The following is a 19,437-nucleotide window of genomic DNA, read 5'->3' as shown; positions in this document are numbered from 1 at the left end:
CGAGTGTCGGGGGGGGGGATCCTCCAACTGCCCCACCCCCACCGCGGGACACTGCGACCCGTAGGTGGGACGGCGGAACAGATCGTGAAAAACGGGTCTGACCCACCAAAATCAGGACAGTTGGGAGGTATGCATAATCTTAATGCAAATTCAGTTATGCTTTCTATACTCACACAGAATAAGTGCACACTGTACAAGAGAAGTGATAGTGTGCAGTCTGTCAGTATTGAAAATCAGGGACTTTTCCAGAACACTGCTTCCATGACTTCCACATCTCCTGAAAGATCTCAATAAAAAATGATTTGTGCAAGATAGCCTGGCTAATTAGAAATGGCACACGTGCCTTTATTGGGCTCTTTCTATGTAAATGAAGAGGCAGCTGCAGAGCACTGTGACTCATTTCCTGCTCTAGTGTCAGATTATGGTCAGACTAGTTCAGCAAATGATTCAGTCCATAACAGTGCACTGTTCTCTGTATGTTCCCCTGTCTATCTAGGTCCTGGAACTGAACCATTCAGCTCCTGGCTACGGCCAATGACTACAAACACAGAGCGCTAACCCTTTCATTGATAGAACTGTTTTTAGATTACAGTTGCTGCAGCCATATTAGGGGGCGGATTTACGTATGGGCAAAAAGTCCTACAGCCGACAAGTTAGCCATAGTACTCTATATCCCTTCACTCATACATGAAAGGTTAATTGCAGACGATGACGGGTGTAGTATGTTATGCTGGCGGCTGGGCTCCCAGCGGCCAGCACACCGGCGCCGGAATCCCGACCGCCGGCATACCGACAGCTGGGCAAGCGCAACTGAGCTCCTTGCGCGCTCGCATTCGCAACGCTGCGGGCACAGTGGCGTGCTAAGCCACGCTATCTATTCTCCCTCCAGGGGGGTCGTGGACCCCCAAGAGGGAGAAATGGTGTTGGTTTGCCGGGTGTCGGGATTCCGGTGCTGGTATACTGTGCGTCGGGATCCCAACAGCCGGCAAACTGAAGAGCTCCCAACGAGAGGTGTAGTATGGTATGCCGGCGGCCGGGCTCCTGGCGGCCAGCATACCTGCGCCGGAATCTCGACTGCCGGCATACAGACAGCTGGGCGAGCGCAATGAGCCCCTTGCGGGCACATAACATTTTTTTTCTTTTTTACAAATCTTAACATATTTTCTCTGACGTCCTAAGTGGATGCTGGGGACTCCGTCAGGACCATGGGGATTAGCGGCTCCGCAGGAGACAGGGCACAAAACAAAAGCTTTAGGATCAGGTGGTGTGTACTGGCTCCTCCCCCTATGACCCTCCTCCAAGCCTCAGTTAGGTTTTTGTGCCCGTCCGAGCAGGGTGCAATCTAGGTGGCTCTCTTAAGGAGCTGCTTAGAAAAAGTTTTTAGGTTTATTATTTTCAGTGAGTCCTGCTGGCAACAGGCTCACTGCATCGAGGGACTTAGGGGAGAGAAGTTCAACTCACCTGCGTGCAGGATGGATTGGCTTCTTAGGCTACTGGACACCATTAGCTCCAGAGGGAGTCGGAACACAGGTCTCACCCTGGGGTTCGTCCCGGAGCCACGCCGCCGACCCCCCTTGCAGATGCTGAAGATTGAAGGTCCAGAAACCGGCGGCAGAAGGCTCTTCAGTCTTCTTGAAGGTAGCGCACAGCACTGCAGCTGTGCGCCATTGTTTGTCACACACTTCTCACCAACGGTCACGGAGGGTGCAGGGCGCTGCTGGGGGCGCCCTGGGCAGCAATGTAATAAACATCCTAGTGATATTTGGTGGACCCCCTTTATTAAAGTAAACCTTAGTTACCTTCTAAACCAGTAAATAACGACACGGAGACATGATTTTGGCAGAAAAATTGCTAGCTATTTATTTGACCCTAACCATAGCAAACCTGTAAATGGAAAAATTTGTTAAGCTGCCGAATTCCCGGCAAAAATGGTGGCAGAAAAAAGAACGGCTCTATAAAACTATTGGTGAACTTAAATTGGTAAACTGACCGAAACCGTCCAACACCTTATCAAAAACCGGTAATAGGTGTCAACACAACCCCCACAGTGACTTCCCACCGCTCCTGGGTGCCCTGCCGCTGCCTCCCGGATGGGTGGTCGAGCGGCCATTAAGTCGATGGAGGTGAGTGCACCTAAACCAAATAAACTGAAACTTACTACCTAAATAAGCGATACAACTACAAACTGCCGTTCTTTTCCGCCTATAAATAGCCAACGAATGAAAAACCAGCCAGCAATCAAAACGCCAATGCACTCCGCATCACCAAAACAACCACATCCCATAGGGCGGGAGGGCGGGAAGGAAATTTGAACAGCCAAGAGGCTCAAAATGGCCACTACAGTGTCTATATACCCTAACCCTCCCCCTTTTCCTAAGGCTGTACTACCTCACAGCTAGGTCAACCCCTCACAGGATGTTTAACCCATTCCTCTCCTATGCAGTCAATTCTTTCTCCTAAACATCCTAGTGATATTTGGTGGACCCCCTTTATTAAAGTAAACCTTAGTTACCTTCTAAACCAGTAAATAACGACACGGAGACATGATTTTGGCAGAAAAATTGCTAGCTATTTATTTGACCCTAACCATAGCAAACCTGTAAATGGAAAAATTTGTTAAGCTGCCGAATTCCCGGCAAAAATGGTGGCAGAAAAAAGAACGGCTCTATAAAACTATTGGTGAACTTAAATTGGTAAACTGACCGAAACCGTCCAACACCTTATCAAAAACCGGTAATAGGTGTCAACACAACCCCCACAGTGACTTCCCACCGCTCCTGGGTGCCCTGCCGCTGCCTCCCGGATGGGTGGTCGAGCGGCCATTAAGTCGATGGAGGTGAGTGCACCTAAACCAAATAAACTGAAACTTACTACCTAAATAAGCGATACAACTACAAACTGCCGTTCTTTTCCGCCAAAAGCGAAGGACTCCCTCCCAGAGTCCTCGCACCGCCACCATAAACTACCCTAACTCCTGCAACACTAGGAACAGATCCTCCAGGAAAAACATCATCCCCTCATCGGATAGATGTACACCATCAGGCCGAAAAAGGTGTTTGTCTCGGAACCGAATCCTAGGGTGGCGAACCACTTTGCCCCCGTGGGCCAAGACCCACTTCGCCACCGCGACATTCACCTTTATCCTGGCCTCATCTATAACGCGTCCGTCCTCCACACCGCGCCAACTCAACCTTGGCACCATCAGGGAAAAAACCAATACGCAATTGGTCCATGCTGCGGCCACCTTTGCCAGATCCTGTATCATGGCCCACCTTAGCTTCAAGGAAGTCCTCCTCCCCAGGTCGTTGCCACCTAAGTGGACAACCAACACCCTGGGAACACCATGCTTCCTAGCTTGACTGACTAATCTACTCAATAGATCTGTCCACATCATTCCTCGCCAACCAAGCCATCTGATTCCCTGACCTCCAGGGAACCTCTGAGCCGTATCAGAGGCCAAGAACCTAGCTGCCCAAAAGACATAAGAGTGGCCGACCACCCAAACGGACAAGCCATCAGCGAAACAACCTGAATGGAAGAAAAGGGGTAAAATGTGTTACTAAAATCTATACCAGAAATAGAAATTGCGTTAACCTGAAGGATCTGCCAAAAAGAAAAAATTTTTTGATTATAGCTCCTAAGTCGCAGCAGTCACGGCCTAGCCGATCACCCGATGTTCTAATGAATTTGAAGCCGAGCATTAAGACTTTAAGGGAAAGGTAAAAAAAAAAAGAAAAATTCAAAACGAAATAAAAACAGGGGGGGGGGGGAGGGAGGGAGGGGGGGGGGGGGGGTATGAAAAAGGAGGGTAGAACATGAAATAACTCAGCTGGAGGTGAAAGCATAAAAACCTGCTGAGGGACTTTGATAGCAACAGATTAGCCGAATTAATGATTAGAATTCAGTCCGTCAAGTCAGGCAAAAATAGCAAAATAACTCCAGACCCCCGCTGCCGGCTCACGCCCGCAGCGGCAAGTGGCTAATCCCTGAGTAGGATCACAAACGGGTAACCGAAACAACATATAGGGAACATAACATATGCATAAACCAAGCAAAACTTTAACTTACTCTAACTTATCGCTGCCAGCTACGCTTATGCAAAGAATCTCAGGCGACGGGGCGAATGTATCGCTTATAACAGGACGACTTCCATCGTCCCACCGCCTGGATCTGGGCTCCCGAAAAACCCGCTGCCGCTGCTGCCGTAGCAGCCCCAATGCGGAAGGAGTGTGTACCGAAGTGGGAGGGGGAAAGGCCCAAGCTCGTCAGACAGCGACCCATCATCCACCGAAATTGGAACTTTGTCACTGGCAGCCCATCATAGTGCAGCAGCCACGACCCCCGACAGTCGGGCCTTACTGCCTCATATTGTACCGCCAACCGTACTGGGCATATGCTCTCCTCCAGTGCCGGAACCAGGGTGACCCATCGGCCCTTCCCCACCTGGTCCGTCTTAGAGCGTCGCAATCTGCACAGCAGGGACCCCCCACTCACCACTACGTCACCCACCAGCATGCGCGAATCCGTCTGCTTAGAAGGCGCTACCAATTCCGAAATCCTAAAGGCACCGTGGTAGGCCATAGAAAAAGCCAATCTAAAAAGCAGCGATTCGAACATAGACGATGCTATGTCCCCTACCGACCCAATGATGTCAGGCAGCAAAGCTGCATCAATGGGCCGCCTCCTGTCAGGTGATGTAGGTGCAACTCGTGCCCATCCTTTCATAGCCTTAAGCAGAATCCCGCTTTTCGTCAGGTCGGGAACGCCCTTAATTCTGGAGAAAAACGCAATGCCAGCCAAGTACCGGGACACCACCGCTCTAGACCTACCCGAAACATAAAGCTGCCAAATAAAAGAAAGCATCATCCGATGCCCCCTCTTACCTCGTTGCTTCCGTCCTCTAGCAAATTCTTCCCATTCGCTCCAGGCCTGTTCGTAAGCCTTAAGCGTGGATGGCGCGACCGATCGCAGCGCTAGACCTTCCATTCCGGCTCGATGACCTGCCGGACATAACCGGGACAATAAAAACCCCGTTGGTCGGCCTCTGGAGCCAACAAGTGAAACCTATCCCAATGTCCTCGCGATAGCGCATCAGCGACCCCGTTCTCCAGACCCGGCACGTGCTGAGCGCGGAACCACACATTCCTGCGCAGACAAGTAAGCAGCAACTGCCCTAGGACCCGCAGCACAACCAGCGACTTAGCCCTCTGGTTGTTAATCGCGTGCACCACGCCCAGATTGTCGCATCTGAACAGGATGCTGCGATGTGCTAGCCGGTCGCCCCAAATTTCCAGCGCAACCATGATGGGAAAAAGCTCCAGGAGCAGAAGGTCCCTAGTGAGACCAGCCTGATGCCATTCCGCTGGCCACGCTGCCGCGCACCAAGATCCCTCAAGATAGCACCCAAAACCGGATGCTCCCGCCGCGTCGGTGAAAAGCTGCAATCTGGCGCTATCTGTCGTTGGTGTTTGCCATATTCGAACCCCGTTAAAATCTTCCAGGAACGAGGCCCACACTGCCAGATCTCTTTTTATCTCGGCTGGCAACCTTACAAAGTGGTGCGGCCTGGCACATCCCGCGGTTGCTCTTTCCAGCTTCCGGCAGAAAACCCTGCCCATCGGGATGACCCGACAAGCAAAGTTAAACATGCCCAGCAAGGATTGCGCCTGTCGCAGCTTAACCTTCCGCGAGCCCAGGAACTGTCCAATGACCTCGCGAAGCTTAGCCACTTTGTCCAAAGGCAGGCGACACTCGCCCGCCACTGTGTCGATCTCGATACCCAGAAATGACAGGCAAGAGATCAGCCCCTCCGTTTTGTCTTCGGCAACTGGCACGCCGAAGTGACAAAACAAAGCTCGTATACTGAAAAGCAGGTTGCCGCACCGCGGCGAACCTGCCGGACCCGTACAAAGGAAATCATCGAGGTAATGGGCAACTCCGTGCCCACCCGACGAAGACTCCACGCACCAATGTAGGAAGGTGCTAAAGCGTTCAAAATACGAGCATGAAACGGAACATCCCATCGGCAAACATTTGTCGATGAAATATTCCGATCCAATCCGGAAACCCATAAAACGAAATGAGTCCGGATGGAGGGGTAGCAACCTGAAAGCGGATTCGACGTCAATCTTTGCCATGAGGGCCCCATTTCCGTAGCTGCGGACCAAATTGAGCGCCTCGTCAAACGATTGATATACCACCGAGCAATGGCCCTGAGGTATAGCGTCGTTTACCGAGGCCCCCGGTGGGTAGGAAAGGTGCTGTATCAGACGGAAGGCCCCAGGTGTCTTCTTGGGCACCACCCCCACCGGGGAGATGACGAGGTCAGCCACGGGGGGTGCAGCAAAAGGCCCCCCCCATCCTGCCCAGCTTGACCTCCTTATCGACTTTTTCCCGCAACTCTAAAGGCAAGGACCTAGCCGACTGAAGGTTCCTCTGCGCCCTAACTGTAACCTCGCTTGCAACAGGCAAGCGGAAACCAAAACTAAAACCTTCGAACAAAAACCTGGCATCCTCCTTATTCGGATACCAATTCAGCCATTTTCGCATAGCTTCTAGCCTAATTGGCGTTGGTGCCCTGCGGAGCACTCCCGCCGGGTGCTCCTCTAGCGTAGGGTTGTTTAGCGCGGGGACCCTGCCGAGTATTCTTGAAACAGGAGGAGGCCGGGTGGGAACCCCCGCAATGCATGCAAGCGTGGCGGAACCGACACTGCTTGCCGTAGGTACATGCCGCGTTGTTAAACGCGAAGCATAACCCCTTAGTTCCTGCCTGTTTACCAGTCCGGACGGCCGACCTAACTGGCTTGGCCGACCCTCCGACCCCGCCGAGCGCTTGGGCGGACGGACCGACCCGGTGTCCGTCCGCCCCAGCGCTCCGGGGCTCCGTGGCCTGTTGTGAGGCCCTGGTGACCCTAAGCCAGACCTCCACGTCTTTGAACCCGAAGTCCATAACGTACAACCCATCCTGTTTTTCTCTGAACTCCTCGTCATACCTAAGCCATTCGTCACCCGCCGACGTGCGCTGCATATCATGCACGAGGTGCAGGTACCGGATGATGTTCATGTGCTCGTCTGGCCTGTCCTCAAGGTAACAAGCCGCGAAAACCCAGAACCCTGCCAGCCAGTTATCGAACGTGCGAAATGCCTCGGCCCCTATGCCCTTCTTAGCGGTAGCTGCCTTGAACTCCTTCTTCGCGCTCTTCGTCAAGACGAAGATATCTACGAAGTCCCCTTTACGAATGCTTTTGCTGCAGCTATCCCTGAGCCCTCGCATGACCGCTGTATACTCGCAGCGAACCACACCTGGCAAGTCGCGTCGCTTCCTAGCCTTGCGAGATTCTTTGCTAATCCGCCTTCGCCTCTTGTGCCTTTCCTGCCTCCCGGCCGCCTTTTTGGCGTACTTAATCGCCCGTTTCCTTGCCTTAGCCGTGCTACTTATGTCGGACACCGCCGAGGAAAGGGAGGAGGAGGAAGAAGAGGAAGAAGAGGACGAAGGGGACGAGCTGCGAGAACTCGAGGGAGTACTCGCGACCGACACAGACTGCTCCGCCTCACCTGAAGCCGTAGAATGATCGGATCCAGATTCATCCGGGGCGATGTATGAAACGTCCTCAACCTCCGATTCCGTTTCTTCCGTATCATTCTGATCAACTGCGGGCAAAAAGAGGGAAGAGGACCCAAAGACACCCCGTGGCGAGGGCCTAGCCCTACCAGGAGATGGCGTGCTGGATGAACGCACCGTCTCACCCCGCCGTGGCTGCCGCTGCAGCTGAGCCGCGGCCGCACCAAGCTCACGGCACGTACGCGCCACCCTCTGCGCGGCAGAGCCCGCGCCCAAGCCCGATCCGCTAGGAAACCCTCTTGACCCGACCTCGCGTTCTGGGGCCGCTGAGAGCGGACCCAAAGCAGCCACCACCGTGGCGAGGGCCGTAGTGAACGCGTCCTGATTCAAATCTGCACCCCTTGGCGACGGAGCGTTCCCTGCTGGTTGCCGAGCAGGCGGAACGCGCCGTGTGGACCCGCTGATGGGCACGGGAAGCCAAGACCCATCAGGACCACAAATAGGTCGGCCCTGAGGGGAAAGGTCCATATTGACCGGGTAACCCACCCCGGACCTAAACCCCCCCCTACCTGCCGTGCCCGCCCGACTAGGGACCCCGGAAGTGACGGATGAGCCGCCCCGTCCCGCCCGGGAGGCCCTGCTACGTGCTGCATGCGAAGGCCGTGGTGCAGTGCTGTGTAACCCTTCCGCACTGTTGGCGGACAAGCCCATCAAACCTGGTTGATCACCACCAGGGCCCTGAGCCCTCCCCGCCCCGCCGGTATTAACCCGCAGCGAGGAGGGCTGAGGGGACACTGAACGATGCAGCGTCGCTGCGCGCACCCGGGCGCGAGCGACGCCGCCGGAGCCGCGCGTTGGTGCGCGCGCCCGTCGGGCGCGCGCCCTACCGCCTCCCGCCCTGGCGTCCCCCACTGACAATGCATCCTGCTGTTCTGCACTTCCACCCACCGATCCCGCGCTGGGCGCCCCAACGGGCCCAGGCCGGATCGCCGTCACCTCTGTTGCTCGCACAGTTCTCCCCCGCCGTGTGGGCCTAGAGAGCGGCCCTGGCAGGGGGAACTGGTTGGGAGAAAGTTCGACGGGTGCCGTGCGGCGTCCCGCGAGGCGCGCCAGCGCGCGCCCGCGGGCTACCACCGTCCCGGCGCTCCCAACTGCCCCCGGAGGTGAGGACCGCTGGTCCCCCCCGCCGGGCGCTTGTCTATCCAGCATGCCTGACCTCGGGGCCGCCACGCGCCGCACACCGCGGCCGCCAGCAGCCCCACTCGCGACCGCAGGGTCGCCGGATGAGCGCGTCCGGCGCCCTGCACCCAAAGGCTCTGCAGCAGCCTCCAGCACAGACACGGCCTCCCCCGCGCCGGACGTCCCGGCCCCGGGTTCAGCCTCGCTGGCCTGGTAACGAGCTGGGGCGCCCGCAGATCGGCGTGGGCGGCTGGAGGTCATGGCTCAACAGTGCACTAAAATTCAAAAACAGGGGGGAACAAACTGCTATGCAGGACTTACCCCAAGGAAATTTGAACAGCCAAGAGGCTCAAAATGGCCACTACAGTGTCTATATACCCTAACCCTCCCCCTTTTCCTAAGGCTGTACTACCTCACAGCTAGGTCCACCCCTCACAGGATGTTTAACCCATTCCTCTCCTATGCAGTCAATTCTTTCTCCATACCTTTTATGGCTAAAAAATACATCACATATAGCCCTTGAGGCTATATGGATGTATTTAACCCCTGCCAGATATTACAAACTACGGGAGAAAAGCCCGCCGGAATAGGGGGCGGGGCTTATTCTCCTCAGCACACAGCGCCATTTTCCTGCTCAGCTCCGCTGTGAGGAAGGCTCCCAGGACTCTCCCCTGCACTGCACTACAGAAACAGGGTAAAACAGAGAGGGCACTTTTTATGGCGATATTTTATATATTTAAGCTGCTATAAGGATACAACACTTATATAAGGTTGTTCCCATATATATTAGAGCGCTTGGGTGTGTGCTGGCAAACTCTCCCTCTGTCTCCCCAAAGGGCTAGTGGGGTCCTGTCTTCGATAAGAGCATTCCCTGTGTGTCTGCTGTGTGTCGGTACGTGTGTGTCGACATGTATGAGGACGATGTTGGTGTGGAGGCAGAGCAATTGCCGGAAATGGTGATGTCACCCCCCAGGGAGTCGACACCGGAATGGATGGCTTTGTTTATGGAATTACGTGATAATGTCAGCACATTACAAAAATCAGTTGACGACATGAGACGGCCGGAAAACCAGTTGGTACCTGCCCAGGCGTCTCAGACACCGTCAGGGGCTGTAAAACGCCCTTTACCTCAGTCGGTCGACACAGACCCAGACACGGACACTGAATCTAGTGTCGACGGTGAAGAAACAAACGTATTTTCAAGTAGAGCCACACGTTATATGATCACGGCAATGAAGGAGGCTTTGCATATCTCTGATACTGCAAGTACCACAAAAAGGGGTATTATGTGGGGGGTGAAAAAACTACCTGTAGTTTTTCCTGAATCAGAGGAATTGAATGATGTATGTGATGAAGCGTGGGTTAACCCAGATAGAAAAGTGCTAATTTCAAAAAAGTTATTGGCATTATACCCTTTCCCGCCAGAGGTTAGGGCGCGCTGGGAAACACCCCCTAGGGTGGATAAGGCGCTCACACGCTTATCAAAACAAGTGGCGTTACCGTCTCCTGATACGGCCGCCCTCAAGGATCCAGCTGATAGGAGGCTGGAAACTACCCTAAAGAGTATATACACACATACTGGTGTTATACTGCGACCAGCCATCGCCTCAGCCTGGATGTGCAGTGCTGGGGTGGTCTGGTCGGATTCCCTGACTGAAAATATTGATACCCTGGATAGGGACAGTATTTTATTGACTATAGAGCAATTAAAGGATGCTTTTCTTTATATGCGAGATGCTCAGAGGGATATTTGCACTCTGGCATCGAGAGTAAGTGCGATGTCCATATCTGCCAGAAGAAGTTTATGGACGCGACAGTGGTCAGGTGATGCGGATTCCAAACGACATATGGAAGTATTGCCGTATAAAGGGGAAGAATTATTTGGCGTAGGTCTATCGGATCTGGTGGCCACGGCAACTGCCGGAAAATCCACCTTTTTACCTCAGACCCCCTCCCAACAGAAAAAGACACCGTCTTTTCAGCCGCAGTCCTTTCGGTCCTATAAGAACAAGAGGGCAAAAGGACAGTCATATCTGCCCCGGGGCAGAGGAAGGGGTAAGAGAGGGCAGCAAGCAGCCCCTGCCCAGGAACAGAAGCCCTCCCAGGGTTCTGCAAAGCCCTCAGCATGACGCTGGGGCTGTACAAGCGGACTCAGGAGCGATGGGGGGTCGACTCAGGAATTTCACCGCACAGTGGGCTTGCTCACAGGTGGACCCTTGGATCCTGCAGGTAGTATCTCAGGGTTACAGGTTGGAATTCGAGAAGTCTCCCCCTCGCCGGTTCCTAAAGTCTGCTTTGCCAACGTCTCCCTCAGACAGGGCGACGGTATTGGAAGCCATTCACAAGCTGTTTTCTCAGCAGGTGATAGTCAAGGTACCCCTCCTACAACAGGGAAAGGGGTATTACTCCACGCTATTTGTGGTACCGAAGCCGGACGGCTCGGTAAGACCTATTCTAAATCTGAAATCTTTGAACCCGTACATACAAAAATTCAAGTTCAAGATGGAATCACTCAGAGCAGTGATAGCGAATCTGGAAGAAGGGGACTTTATGGTGTCCCTGGACATAAAGGATGCTTACCTGCATGTCCCAATTTGCTCTTCACATCAAGGGTACCTCAGGTTCGTGGTGCAAAACTGTCATTATCAGTTTCAGACGCTGCCGTTTGGATTGTCCACGGCACCTCGGGTCTTTACCAAGGTAATGGCCGAAATGATGATTCTTCTGCGAAGAAGAGGCGTATTAATTATCCCTTACTTGGACGATCTCCTGATAAGGGCAAGGTCCACAGAACAGCTGGAGGACGGAGTAGCACTAACCCAAGTAGTGCTGCAACAACATGGGTGGATTCTGAATTTTCCAAAATCTCAGTTGACCCCGACAACACGTCCGCTGTTCCTGGGAATGATTCTGGACACGGTTCAGAAAAAGGTGTTTCTTCCGGAGGAGAAAGCCAAGGAGTTATCCGAACTTGTCAGGAACCTCCTAAAACCAGGAAAAGTGTCTGTGCATCAATGCACAAGAGTCCTGGGAAAGATGGTGGCTTCTTACGAAGCAATTCCATTCGGCAGATTCCACGCACAAACTTTTCAGTGGGATCTGCTGGACAAATGGTCCGGATCGCATCTGCAGATGCATCAGCGGATAACCTTATCGCCACGGACAAGGGTGTCTCTTCTGTGGTGGTTGCAGAGTGCTCATCTGTTAGAGGGCCGCAGATTCGGCATACAGGACTGGGTCCTGGTGACCACGGATGCCAGTCTGAGAGGCTGGGGAGCGGTCACACAGGGAAGAAACTTCCAGGGAGTATGGTCAAGCCTGGAGATGTCTCTTCATATAAATATACTGGAGCTAAGAGCAATTTACAATGCTCTAAGCCTGGCAAAACCCCTGCTTCAGGGTCAGCCGGTGTTGATCCAGTCGGACAACATCACGGCAGTCGCCCACGTAAACAGACAGGGCGGCACAAGAAGCAGGAGAGCAATGGCAGAAGCTGCAAGGATCCTTCGCTGGGCGGAAGATCATGTGATAGCACTGTCAGCAGTGTTCATTCCGGGAGTAGACAACTGGGAAGCAGACTTCCTCAGCAGACACGATCTACACCCGGGAGAGTGGGGACTTCATCCAGAAGTCTTCCACATGATTGTGAACCGTTGGGAAAAACCAAAGGTGGATATGATGGCGTCTCGCCTCAACAAAAAACTGGACAGGTATTGCGCCAGGTCAAGAGACCCTCAGGCAATAGCTGTGGACGCTCTGGTAACACCGTGGGTGTACCAGTCAGTGTATGTGTTTCCTCCTCTGCCTCTCATACCCAAAGTACTGAGAATTATACGGCAAAGGGGAGTAAGAACGATACTCGTGGCTCCGGATTGGCCAAGAAAAACTTGGTACCCGGAACTTCAGGAGATGCTCACGGAAAATCCGTGGCCTCTACCTCTAAGACGGGACCTGATTCAGCAGGGACCGTGTCTATTCCAAGACTTACCGCGGCTGCGTTTGACGGCATGGCGGTTGAACGCCGAATTCTAAAGGAAAAAGGCATTCCAGAAGAGGTCATTCCTACACTGGTTAAAGCCAGGAAGGAGGTGACTGCACAACATTATCACCGCATTTGGAGAAAATATGTTGCGTGGTGTGAGGCCAGGAAGGCCCCCACGGAGGAATTTCAACTGGGTCGATTCCTACATTTCCTGCAAACAGGATTGTCTATGGGCCTCAAATTGGGGTCCATTAAGGTTCAAATTTCGGCCCTGTCGATTTTCTTCCAGAAAGAATTGGCTTCAGTTCCTGAAGTCCAGACTTTTGTAAAAGGAGTACTACATATACAGCCCCCGGTTGTGCCCCCAGTGGCTCCGTGGGACCTGAATGTAGTTTTGGATTTTCTCAAATCCCATTGGTTTGAGCCACTCAAATCGGTGGATTTGAAATATCTTACATGGAAAGTAACCATGCTACTGGCCCTGGCTTCAGCCAGGAGAGTATCAGAATTGGCGGCTTTATCGTATAAGAGCCCATATCTGATTTTCCATTCGGACAGGGCAGAACTGCGGACGCGTCCTCAGTTTCTGCCTAAGGTGGTGTCAGCGTTTCACCTGAACCAGCCTATTGTGGTGCCTGCGGCTACTAGCGATTTGGAAGATTCCAAGTTGCTGGACGTTGTCAGGGCATTGAAAATATACATTTCAAGGACGGCTGGAGTCAGAAAATCTGACTCGCTGTTTATACTGTATGCACCCAACAAGCTGGGTGCTCCTGCTTCTAAGCAGACGATTGCTCGTTGGATTTGTAGCACAATTCAACTTGCACATTCTGTGGCAGGCCTGCCACAGCCTAAATCTGTCAAGGCCCATTCCACAAGGAAGGTGGGCTCATCCTGGGCGGCTGCCCGAGGGGTCTCGGCATTACAACTCTGCCGAGCAGCTACGTGGTCGGGGGAGAACACGTTTGTAAAATTCTACAAATTTGATACCCTGGCTAAAGAGGACCTGGAGTTCTCTCATTCGGTGCTGCAGAGTCATCCGCACTCTCCCGCCCGTTTGGGAGCTTTGGTATAATCCCCATGGTCCTGACGGAGTCCCCAGCATCCACTTAGGACGTCAGAGAAAATAAGATTTTACTTACCGATAAATCTATTTCTCGTAGTCCGTAGTGGATGCTAGGCGCCCATCCCAAGTGCGGATTGTCTGCAATACTTGTACATAGTTATTGTTACAAAAAAATCGGGTTGTTATTTGTTGTGAGCCGTCTGTTCAGAGGCTCCTACGTTTGTCATACTGTTAACTGGGTTTAGATCACAAGTTATACGGTGTGATTGGTGTGGCTGGTATGAGTCTTACCCGGGATTCAATATCCTTCCTTATTGTGTACGCTCGTCCGGGCACAGTATCCTAACTGAGGCTTGGAGGAGGGTCATAGGGGGAGGAGCCAGTACACACCACCTGATCCTAAAGCTTTAGTTTTGTGCCCTGTCTCCTGCGGAGCCGCTAATCCCCATGGTCCTGACGGAGTCCCCAGCATCCACTACGGACTACGAGAAATAGATTTATCGGTAAGTAAAATCTTATTTTTTTTTATTTTTTGGACCCTTGTTCTTAAGTCTTTTCTCCACATTTATGTGCATATCTACAGACTAGCCCTGTGATGCAGTAAATTTACAGCGCCAGGCCAGTTTTACTAAGCTGCAAAAGATTTATATTAAACTGCAGTATTAAGTGTTATTATTATTATTATTATTATTATTGTCAGGATAAAAGGCATACAATAATCAGCTTTAGTAACAGACTAATGTCCTATTGATAAATAGAAGCCCCATAAGTATCAGTCCATTGTTAATTTTTTGTATGTCTCTGCATGTATTGTATTTCCTACATTAGATTGCAAGCTATTTGGAACATAGGTCATTCCGTCATGTCTCCTGTATTTTGTATTTGTTTCTTCTAGGTACCATCATTAAGTGCAAAGGGGTGTGAATATTTTATAAACTACACATCTTAGAAACAGTATGTATTATTAACCTCATATACTTTAAGATAATAGTCTTAATACTTTTTGTGAGCGGCTGCTAATTGACAACCAGAATGACTGAAATGCGCACACGTGTTTTATATGTATTTGGAAGACAGTAAATGAGGGAGTACATATTTAACAAATATGTATTTATTTTGGCCTAGGAGCGCTGTGAAAAAAATTGCTGAGACACTAAGGGTGCCATCAGCCGCAAACATTTGGGAACCACTACTTGAGAGCAGAGCCGGCCCTAGGCATAGGCAAACTAGGCAATTGCCTAGGGCATCTGCTATGCCTAGGGGCACAAGCAGCTTCTGCTGATTAAAATGATATGCGGCATGTCTATATTCTGTGTGTAGCATTTCATATGAAGATACAGCCACAGTTGCACACAGTATATAGACATGCCGCATATCATTTTAATCAGCAGAAGCTGCTTGTGCATCCTATCCACATAGCAATGCAAATAAGATGCATTTTCAAAAAAAATAGGCACCAGACGTTAGCAGAGCTGCCAGTTGACTCACGCCAGGAACTATATGTGTCATTATGTGTACAAGGACATTAATAATGTGTAACACATGTGTAAGGGGCACTATGTGTGTCATTATGTGTATAAGAGCACTAATAATGTGCGGCATATGTGTTAAGGAAATTATGTGTATAAGGGCATTAATAAGGGTTGGCATAATGTGTAAGGTGCATTATGTTTATAAGGACATTAATAATGTGTGTCATATGTGTAAGGGGCATTACTGTGTGGTATTATGTGTCTAAATGCATTACCAATGTGTGGCATTATGTGTATAAGGTGCTCTACTGTGTGGCGTAACGTATAGAAAGGGCACTACTGGGTGGTCTAATGTGAATAAAGAGCAATATGGTGTGGTGTAATGTGAATAAGGAGCAATATGGTGTTGTGTAATGAGAATAAAGAGCAATATGGTATGGTGTAATGTGAATAAGGAGCAATTCAGTATTGTTATGTGAATGAGGGACACTACCGTGAGGAGTAACGTATATAAAGTAAAGTGACACTACTGTGTGATGTAATGTGAATAAGGGACACTATCGTATGATAAATTGTGAATAAATAAAGTTGCACTACTGTGAGGCATAATTTTAATTAGGGGTACTATTGTGTGGCCATGCCCCTTGCCAGCAAAAACACATACCTTTTTGGGCTGTGCGCCAAATGTGCACACTGTTCTTATTTAAATTACAGGGGTAAGAAAAAAAAAAAGGACTGCTATGGGTGGGGGGTAATGGTGCTGGGAAAGGTGTGCAGGGTCAGAGGCGGAACTAGCGGTGGTGCTAGGGGGCACCAGACAAAATCTTGCCTAGGGCATCATATTGGTTAGGGCCGGCTCTGCTTGAGAGCAGGACTCGGGATTGTGCAGATGCGGAGCTTCCATGTAAACAGGGCCTTTGATAAAGATACATGCTTACTGAAACAAGTCAGCAAACATTGAGGTGAAATCATTAGGACGGGCTACCGGGGAATGAACATCTGAAGGTGGGAGTGCGGCAATTACTGTAAAAACCCAGGACTGATCCATGTTAAATGTGTAAGTGCAACCTATTACAAATGATATTGTTTTACCTGGAGGTGCTACACTAGATTCTCTCTGGGGGTTTTTTCCTACTGCCTATTGATGTTGGGAGATCTGTGGAGAAAAATCCATACTAAAGGCTCATAATTACTAAAGGCCCATATAGACGGGCCGATGCTGGGAGAGATGTGTGCTGAGCGAACCGCTCAGCACACATCTCTCCCGCCGCTCAGCACAGCGCGATCTGTGCTGAGCGTGCGGGGGGAGATGGGGGGGGCCGCTCATTTCACCCAGCGGGTGAAGTGAGCGACCCGCTAGATTGGCCTGCATGCAGGCCAATCTAGCAGCAGCGATAGCGATGTGCGGGGCCGCGCATCGCTATCGCTGAGGGGGCTACACACGGAGCGATCAGGCTGATATTCTAAGCAATCTAGTCAGATTGCTTAGAATATCGCTCCGTGAGTACACCCCTTTATATTCTAAGCAATCTGCACGGCAGGCCAATCTAGCAGCAGCGATAGCGATGCGCGGGGCTGCGCATCGCTATCGCTGTAAGGAGTACACACGGAGCGATCAGGCTTAAGGCCCATATAGACGGGCCGATGCACGAGAGATGTGTGCTGAGCGAACCGCTCAGCACACATCTCTCCCGCCGCTCAGCACAGAGCGATCTGTGCTGAGCGTGCGGGGGGAGATGGGGGGGGCCGCTCATTTCACCCAGCGGGTGAAGTGAGCGACCCGCTAGATTGGCCTGCATGCAGGCCAATCTAGCAGCAGCGATAGCGATGTGCGGGGCCGCGCATCGCTATCGCTGAGGGGGCTACACACGGAGCGATCAGGCTGATATTCTAAGCAATCTAGTCAGATTGCTTAGAATATCGCTCCGTGAGTACACCCCTTTATATTCTAAGCAATCTAGTCAGATTGCTTAGAATATCGCTCCGTGAGTACCCCCCCTAAGCTACATGAAGAGTATCCAACCATATAAATGTCTGCAATGTGGGGCTATCTGGACCTTTATGTTGGACTGGAGGAGCTTAAGTGTTCTACGTTCTGGTTCATCCACAGGTGTCTTTATGTAATGATTAGGGTAATGTATTATTGTCAGTGCCAGATTAAGGTCCACATGGGCCTGGTGCTGAAATTTACAAAGAGCCTAATTGTGTGCCGCCACATGGGGTGTGGCTAGTGATGTAGGGGGCATGATCAGTGGTGTGGGGATGTGGCCTTCCTTCAGTCACCTTATTTGCCATCTCCACTTCACTTATATCAACAGTGTAATGTGAAAGTTAACAAACAAAAAGGAAACCCTCTGTAAATAGCAGTGCCGCTTATACACATAATGATGCCCACGGTAGCAATGCCCCTTATACGCATAATAATGCCCACGGCGGCAGTGCCTCTTATATACATAATACATTTCCGCGGTAGCAGTGCCACTACATACATAATAACGACCACAGTATCCGTGCTGTTTATACCCATAATGCCCACAAGGTATCAGTGCCGCTTATACACATAATAATGCCCACACAGTATCAGTGTCGCTTATACACATACTAATGGCCACGGTATCAGTGCCTCTTATGCCCATAATAATGCAGAAGTATCAGTGCCGCTTATACACATAAGAATGGTCACGGTATCAGTGCTTCTTATATAAATAACAATGCCCGCTGTAGCAGTGCCGCTTATACCCATAATAAATGCCCATGGTAGCAGTGCTGCTTATTCCACATACAACTGACGCCCCGTTCCGACCCACTTTAACTCCTAACAAAAAAATAAGGTCATAGGAAATTGGAATACTTAGTGAGCACAATAACAAATTTATTAAAAATTAATATTAGATACACATTATGCACACATAATAACAATATATCATTAAAAATATATTAAATGAACAATTGAACAAGACTCCTTTTATCTTCAAATGATTAAGGTTACCCAATAAGGGTTTATGGACAGAAATCCTTAATCGATAGTATCCAATCCTAAAAAGTGCCATATAGAATTTAAGTTTCAATAGTTGTATTCCAATAAAGTTAGTTGTGCTTATTTATTCAAGCAATGTCAGTCTCTCCACCTCCTAGATGTTAAAGTTATCCCCACAGCATCGTGGGTAAAGTACTTTGGCAGCATTGTGAGTTTGTGCAGCTGCTAGCCTTCTCCATTCCCAATGTTGGTTAACAGCATGTTGGATATACAGTAACTTTGTACAGTAACTACAAACATCAAAGGCGGAGCAATAGCGCTGGGACGTTTACATGCAGAGCCCCGGCGACCTCTTTTTGTCAGCATAAAAGTTATTCCGTTACAACATTGCTGTGGGAATAAGTGTAACATCTAGGAGGTGGAGCATAGCGCCATGCTCTTTTTTGGGTAAATGTATGAACTGGCAATATGGGGGATAAGCGGTATGAGCGCACATCATATGCGCTATACCACTTCTCCCCTATGTATGATGGCTGCGGTGCAGCTATCTAAAAGATACAGTAGCAGGCCGATATGCACGGGCAATGTATGAACGGTCAGCGTCGCTGACCATTCCGACACCTGCAGCTGTCGATTTCGGCAGCTGTATGGTGGCGATGCCCATACACTACAGCAGTGATAGAGCTGTCCCTGCCTGTGGTAGGTGCCGGCTCCGGACTGCGCTGGGGTTCTCACGTGAGTAGCGAGATCCTGCCCATGCGCAGAGGAGCTGGCCGGGCAGGAGACACAGTGCGTCAGCACTGAGCTGATGCGCTGTGTGATCAGGGGAACATTGATGGAGGGGGGAGCGCTTCGGCAGACAAGATGTTAATACATCTTTGATGATGTCCCTTCCTGCTTTGCCTCGCTAATGAGGCAAAGCAGAAAGCGTTATAGCGGCACGATGCGTGCGGCTATAATACATTTACCTATTTGAGCCGTACAGTCAGACGCCGTCCCTCCAGAGACTGACATTGCTTGAATAAATAAGCACTAACCTTGGGCCTAATTCAGATCTGTTCGCTCGCTAGCTATTTTTTGCAGTGCTGCAATCAGATAGTCGTCGCCCACAGTGGAGTGTATTTTCGCTCTGCAAGTGTGCGAACGCCTGTGCAGCCGCCCTGTACAAAAACAGTTTGTGCAGTTTCTGAGTAGGTCTGA

At 50.8% G+C, this 19,437-nt stretch overlaps 1 long non-coding RNA gene across 3 annotated transcripts in view; it reads left to right on the top strand.

Annotated features, from left to right (window-relative positions):
- The window catches only part of LOC135058164 (uncharacterized), a 106,432-nt gene that overhangs the window by 55,317 nt on the left and 31,678 nt on the right, over positions 1 to 19,437 (top strand). The window contains exon 2 of one of the 3 annotated variants that reach the window (XR_010244649.1): positions 14,684 to 14,742. The exons of the other annotated variants lie outside the window; for them this stretch is intronic. This is a non-coding gene — a long non-coding RNA (uncharacterized LOC135058164). The remainder of the gene's footprint in view (positions 1 to 14,683; positions 14,743 to 19,437) is intronic. 3 annotated transcript variants of the gene reach the window in all.

The sequence above is a fragment of the Pseudophryne corroboree genome, chromosome 3 (assembly GCF_028390025.1).
Source record: "Pseudophryne corroboree isolate aPseCor3 chromosome 3, aPseCor3.hap2, whole genome shotgun sequence".
Classification (NCBI taxonomy): Eukaryota; Metazoa; Chordata; class Amphibia; order Anura; family Myobatrachidae; genus Pseudophryne; species Pseudophryne corroboree.
This window is presented reverse-complemented; position numbering and strand designations above follow the sequence as displayed.